This window comes from Morus notabilis, unplaced genomic scaffold (assembly GCF_000414095.1).
Source record: "Morus notabilis unplaced genomic scaffold, ASM41409v2 Scaffold409, whole genome shotgun sequence".
NCBI classification, from domain to species: Eukaryota; Viridiplantae; Streptophyta; class Magnoliopsida; order Rosales; family Moraceae; genus Morus; species Morus notabilis.
Genome location: NW_010357248.1, coordinates 244,446 through 251,406, shown reverse-complemented (window position 1 = coordinate 251,406; position 6,961 = coordinate 244,446).

Below are 6,961 nucleotides of genomic sequence, written 5' to 3'. Positions count from 1 at the left end.
ATTATTATTAATATAATAAATATAATTATATCAATATAATATAATAATATTATTATAATATTATTAATATAATAAATATAATTATATCAATACAATATAATATATAATATATTATAAAATAATAATTATAATATCACATTATAATTATAATATCATATTATTAAAATAGTTATAATATCATATTATATGATAAAATAATAATATTACAGTTATAAATATAATTATGATATTATTTGTTATAATATTACTATTATATTATGTTATATTACGAGTCTAAATTTTAGATTAGAAAGATTGTAAATTTTAAATTTCATTAAGAGTATTATAAAAGTTTCATTAATTGTAGTATGCTGATTCCCGCACAATCTAAAAACTAAAGTTGTCTTTAAGCTGCTTCTGATTTTAGCTATATAATCTTGAAAAATTCTTTAAAAAGCACTGTTAAAAAGATTTACTAAATACTAAAATCAACTTCTACTACAAACATAAATTAATTTTAGAAGGAAAAAGACCAAACTAAGCCTCATGTACATAATCCTAAAAGCAAAATTTCCCCTCAGCCAATACACAAAACTATATCGGTTTGGCAACCAGGATATGTCTCATTGTACAATCCCCATTACGGTTAATTTTGTAAATTCACATGCCAAAATCAGGTGTTTACTCACAAAAAGTATAGATTTATATATTAATTATAATTTTATATATACATTTAATGATATTAAAAATTAAGAGTATGCTTTTTGAACAAACATAAAATACATGGTATAAATATGTAAATATCCCTTTTTTGATTAATTGTTATGCGGCCTTGTACTTTAATTTTTTTTCCAAAAAATATAAATGTTTTTTACTTATAATTATTACAAAAGTATATTAATTATTAAATTGGATTTCATATGCAAACCTGAGTCTTTTTTTTTTTTTTTTGCTTGAAGCAAACCTGTGTCATTTTAAAGTTAATAATATTGATGAATTTTGACATTTGGAATTATCCAATAAAACCTTAACGATAGTAATACGATAGTAAACATTTGCAATATAAAAAAAAATCAAAGTGTTATTATAGCAAGATTAATTTAGTAATTTCAATGATAGTAATTTCAATCTAGTAAATGTTTTTAATGTTAATTTTTTTCTTTTGTAATAAACATAAAATTGGTTTAAAAAAGGCAAAATATTTGTTTTCATTATGTATATTTAAATTTTAAGAAAATTTAATGTGTAACACACAATTTTAACTGTTAATCAAATCATAAACATATAATTTTGAGGAGCTCTATAAAAATTTAACGTTAATAGTATGTTCCAACTACTGGTAGCGGTAGGTTAGTTTTTCATTTTCTATAAAAAAAATTATCTGTTTCTTTGATGATTTTAAAAATTATTTTTCAATGCATGAAAAGTAATATTATAACCTGTAAATTTTCCCTGGCCAATGCATTTTATATGTATGTTAGTAATTTTCGTTTCATTTATTTGCCGCCAAAAGAAGAAAAAAAAACATTTTTCCATGCAAACGCCACAACTCAAATTAAACTTGGCAACAACATGTTTTTCATTGATAGATATTGTGAGTCCGTTTAATTCGTTGATTCGAGTTTTTAATTCGAGTTGAGACGTAGCTTTTTACTGTAACAAAAAAATATATATGTGACTCTTTCTATGAGCTTTTTACTGTAGTAAAACTCAAATTTTAAACTTAAATCGGTGAAATAAATAGAGTGTGTGTTTACAGAGAGGAAAACAATTGGATTAACTAGCTTACTAACGAGTTCTGCCTTATGATGCAACCAATATCGCACGTGTTGATTAGAGTCTCCGACTTGTTATTTGCCCAATACTAACAGAGAATTAAGAGCAAGAATTTAAACGAGAGGTTTTCAACTACAACTTAAATTTTTGAGAAAAAATATTGTAGTAAAATTTTTTTTTTTATAAAAAAAATACTGTTTAAATCCAAATCAAAGTGATTTGAACTCATTATCTAAAACAATATTGTCTGCAAAATTATTATATCGTAATTATTTTTATTTTTAATTACTGTGGGCCCGTTTAAAATGTATATTTAAATCATAATTTTTAATTTTGACGTTTAAAATTTAAATTTTCTTATGAGAGGAAAATATTATAACATAATTAATGATTTGAATTAAGTATATGGAACATACGTGTCTTATATATTTCAGTTAATATTGAAATGGAGAGTCCAAAACGAACGACAAGATTAACAATGACCGTCTAATAACGGTAAAAAATTGTATTCCATGGATATTTATGTAGGCTCCGTTTGTTTCACATATTTAAGTTTAAAATTTAAATTTTGTTATAATAGTCACATTTAACTTTTTTACTATAATAAAAAACTTTCATATAAAGTTAAATCTCAATTCAAATCAACAAACTAAACGACCCACAGACCCATAAAGGAGGTAAGCACTTAAATCTAGGGTTAGATCTCGAAAAGTACTGGCTAGATATCCTTTGCGTTGTACGCTGCTTTAATTATATTTATTCCTATCTCGACCTACGTCTATTGTTAGTTAACTATTCACTGCTGCTTTTGTCAACTTATACCTAATTAATAATAAATAATTTTTTGTAAAATAATTATTATTATTTATTTTCTTAAGGAAAATAATTTTTATCTCCTATTTTTTGGGTGGCTACAACTAAAAATATGTGTAGCCCCCACTAAAATTAGAAAATAAAAATTAGTTTCCTTCAAAAAATAAATTATTATTATTTTATTGAAAATTGTTTATTATTAATTAGGTATTAAATTAAAAGTTTTATGATATTTTGTGACAAGGCTTATAATTCGATAAAGAACTGTGTAATTTGTCTGCCAATATTTAAAGAATTTGAGGTTTGTTTTGCGAAAACTATAGAATGGAAACCAAACTATCACCTACTAAAGGTCCATTTAGTTCATGTATTTAAACTAGTTATTCTTGATTTTGGCATTTGAAATTCAAATTTTTTATGAAAAGAAAACACTGTAGCATAATCAAAACCATAAATTTAAACGCATAAGATAAACGAGCTTTAAATAATTTAGAGACAAACAGTGCCAATTACTCGTTACACTATTGGTCTATGAAATTATGTGGTTGTCTCATTTTTGTCATGGACATTCAATTTTAGGCATTTAATTACCTTGATATTTCTGAAATATATAGTTTTGATTCGTTCATTATTAAAGTGCCCATTTTCAAATAAATTGTAGCATGAATATGGCTCAAGAAGGTTTTAAAATAGATAAATTGTAAAAAACAAACAAATCTAAACAAAACTTATTCAAAAAGGAAAAAGAAAAACAAATTTGGATAAGTCATGGTGTAAATAACCTAATAACAAACCATTGTAGTTATTAGAAAACAAATGGTATATGTTATGATAAAATAGAAGATTCTCCAATAGAAAATTGACCATAAAACATTTATTTGTGTTAAATTTATAAATGTATATATTAAAATAATGAACCATATGATGTTATAAAACGCGCAACGAGTTGCGGAATAAAATTTTAAAAAATTTAATTGATTATCAAAGTCAATTTAAGACATGTTCATGATTTTATATAACATAAATATTAAAGATCTAAATCGTACATTTTGAGATTTCATAAACAGAAACCTAAAGAGCCTTAATCGATTAGTCTTCTTTGTTATTTTTGTTTCAAAGATCGAAGTGTGAGTGAGCGCACGTCTTTCAATCTCCACTTGGTATCTTGAACTCCTCTTAACTAAAAGAGCCAAAAATAAATTGATCTTGATATTTGGTTAGTTTTTCCTCTAAACAACCATTATTAATAACCCTTAAAAAGTCTCTCAAGTGATCTAATGAATAAGTTTTTCTCTAGTCAAAATCAAGTGTTTACTCACAAAAAGTATAGATTTATATATTAATTATAATTTTAAGTGTACATTTAAGGAGATTAAAAATTGAGGGTATGTTTTTTGAATAAACATAAAATACATAATATAAATATGTAAATATCTCTTTTTTTCCATTAATTGTTATGCGACCTTGTATTTTAATTTTTTTCCCAAAAAATATATATGTTTTTTACTTATAATTATTACGAAAGTATATTAATTATTAAATTTGATTTCATATGCAAACCTGAGTCTTTTTTTTCTGAAGCAAACCTGTGTCATTTTAAAGTTAATAATATTGATGAATTTTGACATTTGGAATTATCCAATAAAACCTTAACGATAGTAAACATTTGCAATATAAAAAAAATCAAAGATTTATTATAGTAAGATTAATTTAGTAATTTCAATCTAATAAATGTTTTTAATGTGAATTTTTTTCTTTTGTAATAAACGTAAAGTTGGTTTAGAAAAGGCAAAATATTTTTTTTCATGTGTATATGTATATTTAAATTTTAAGAAAATTTAATGTGTAACACACAATTTTAACTGCTAATCAAATCATAATCATATAATTTTGTGGAGCTCTATAAAATTTTAACGTTAATAGTATTTTAGCGGTAAGTTAGTTTTTCCTTTTCTATAAAACAATTATCTGTTTCTTTGATGATTTTAAAAATTATTTTTCAATGCATGAAAAGTAATATTATAGCCTGTGAATTTTCCTTTGCCAATGCATTTTATATGTACGTTAGTCGTTTTCGTTTCATTTATTTGCCGCCAAAAAAAACATTTTTCCATGCAAATGCCATAGCTGAAATTAAACTCGGCAACAATATGTTTTTCGTTAATTGAGATTATGACCTCGTTCAGTTCGCTGATTCAAGTTTTCAATTTGAGTTAGAATGATTTTATATGAGAGCTTTTAACTGTAATAAAAAAAATTAGATGTGACTATTTTTTAGAGCTTTTAACTATAATAAAATTGAAAATAAAAACTCAAATCGGTGAAAATGAACGAGACCATTAGTGTTTACAGAGAAGAAAACAATTGGATTGATTAGTAAAAACGAGTTCTGCCTCATGATGTAACCAGTATCACACGTGTTGATCAGTGTCTCTACTTGTTATTTGCTCATCACTTATAGAGAATTAAGAACCAGAAATTAAATGAGATGGTTCAACTAGAACTTAAATTTGTGAGAAAAAGTATTGTAGTAAAATTTTTTAAATTCTAATTTTTTTAGGTGAAAAAATACTGTTTAAATCCAAATTAAAGTGATTTAAACTCATTATCTAAAACAATATTGTCCCAAAAATTATTATATAGTAATTATTTATTTTTAATTATTATGGGCCCATTTAGATTTTTTTTACGAGAGTAAAATATTATAAAAGAATTAATAATTTAAATTAAGTATATGGAACAAAAGTGTCATATATATTTCAGTTAATATTAAAAATGTTTATATCTGCTGATGTTTGCATATTGGAGAGCCACATATGCGATATGTTTATATGTAAATTATGAGAATTTTTCTTGTAATACTAGAAAGAAAGAATTATTGATAATTTTTTATTTTTTAACTATAAAATTTTTATGAAAAATTATTTATTTTATATATTTTTAATTTTATATAATTTTAATTCGATCTAATAGTTAAAAATTAATTTTATTGATAAGGATCTTATCAGAGAATAAATTATAGTTCCGATCATTTTAATCATTTAAATTTTATTAAAATAAAATTTTTTTAAAAATAATTATATTTAATTTTTTTATTATAATAGAAAATTTTTATATAAAATTATATTTATTTTAAATAACGAAAAATCTTTGGAAAATATTTTGCAAACAGGAGGTGCCGTACACACAAATTAACGTGTTTCAATTATCTTTGAATAAAAATTTCCACTTTGATTAGACAAAGGGGACATTGATGTGACTACACGATCAGATATGGTTGTCCAGTCCCCACTACACCATGCGCACGTTATCAGATACGCTGCTTTCGGCCCCCTTCGTGCCCCGAAGATATGTTAAACTGCGCACTTATGGACGTTTAATTTGTTAATTTAAATTTTTAATTTGAGTTAAAATATAATTTTATGTGAAATTTTTTTATTAAAATAAAAAAATTAAATGTGATTATTTTTAAAAATTTTTTATTGTAATAAAATTTAAATTTTAAACTCGAATCAGTAAAATGAACGAGATTTTAGTGTGTTTCGCTGCTGTTAGATTATTATACGATGAGATGCATGAGAAAAGTTTATTCTTGTCCAGTAATTATTCACCACGTCATCAGAAAGAGTGCAAAACGACCAGCAAGATTAACAATGACCGTCTAATAACGGTAAAAAATTGTATTCCATGGATCTTTACAAGAGGTAAGCACTTGAATCTAGGCTTAGATCTCAAAAAGTATGGCTGATAATTCGTGTTCGCGTGTCGTGTTTGGGTCGGTACAATTATGACACGACATGATTATAACGAACACAAACACGACACGATTAATAAACGTGTCAGAAACTCAAACACGAAACGCTAATAACACGGTTAACACGACACGACATGCGAATACGATTACTAAACGTGTCGTGACGGGCCGACACGAAAAAAACACATATATGACCCAACTAGCAAAAATAGTATAATTTTATATTGTATTCAAAACTATATTAATTGACTACTTAATATAAAATCATGCATAATAGCCAACACATACTAAAATATCCAAATATCAAACGCACATATATATGATACTACTAGATTATCAAGTATATATGTTTCAAAACATACCAATTACCAAACATCCAAAGAAGTAAGTACATTTAAATAGGTTTGAAAACATAACCAAATATTTGAATGTTTAAGTGCATAAAACATAAAATAAATATAAGAAAATGTCTTCTTTGAGTCTTGAGGTTGAATGCATAACTACGCTCTAAAAACTAAAATTAGTTTCAAGAGACTGAGTTAGAGTTTTGTCTAATATATATATATATATATTGTCGGTTAGATAAAGTCTTTGTATTTGAATTTCAATAAAATAGAGGATAAATGGTTTATCATTAGA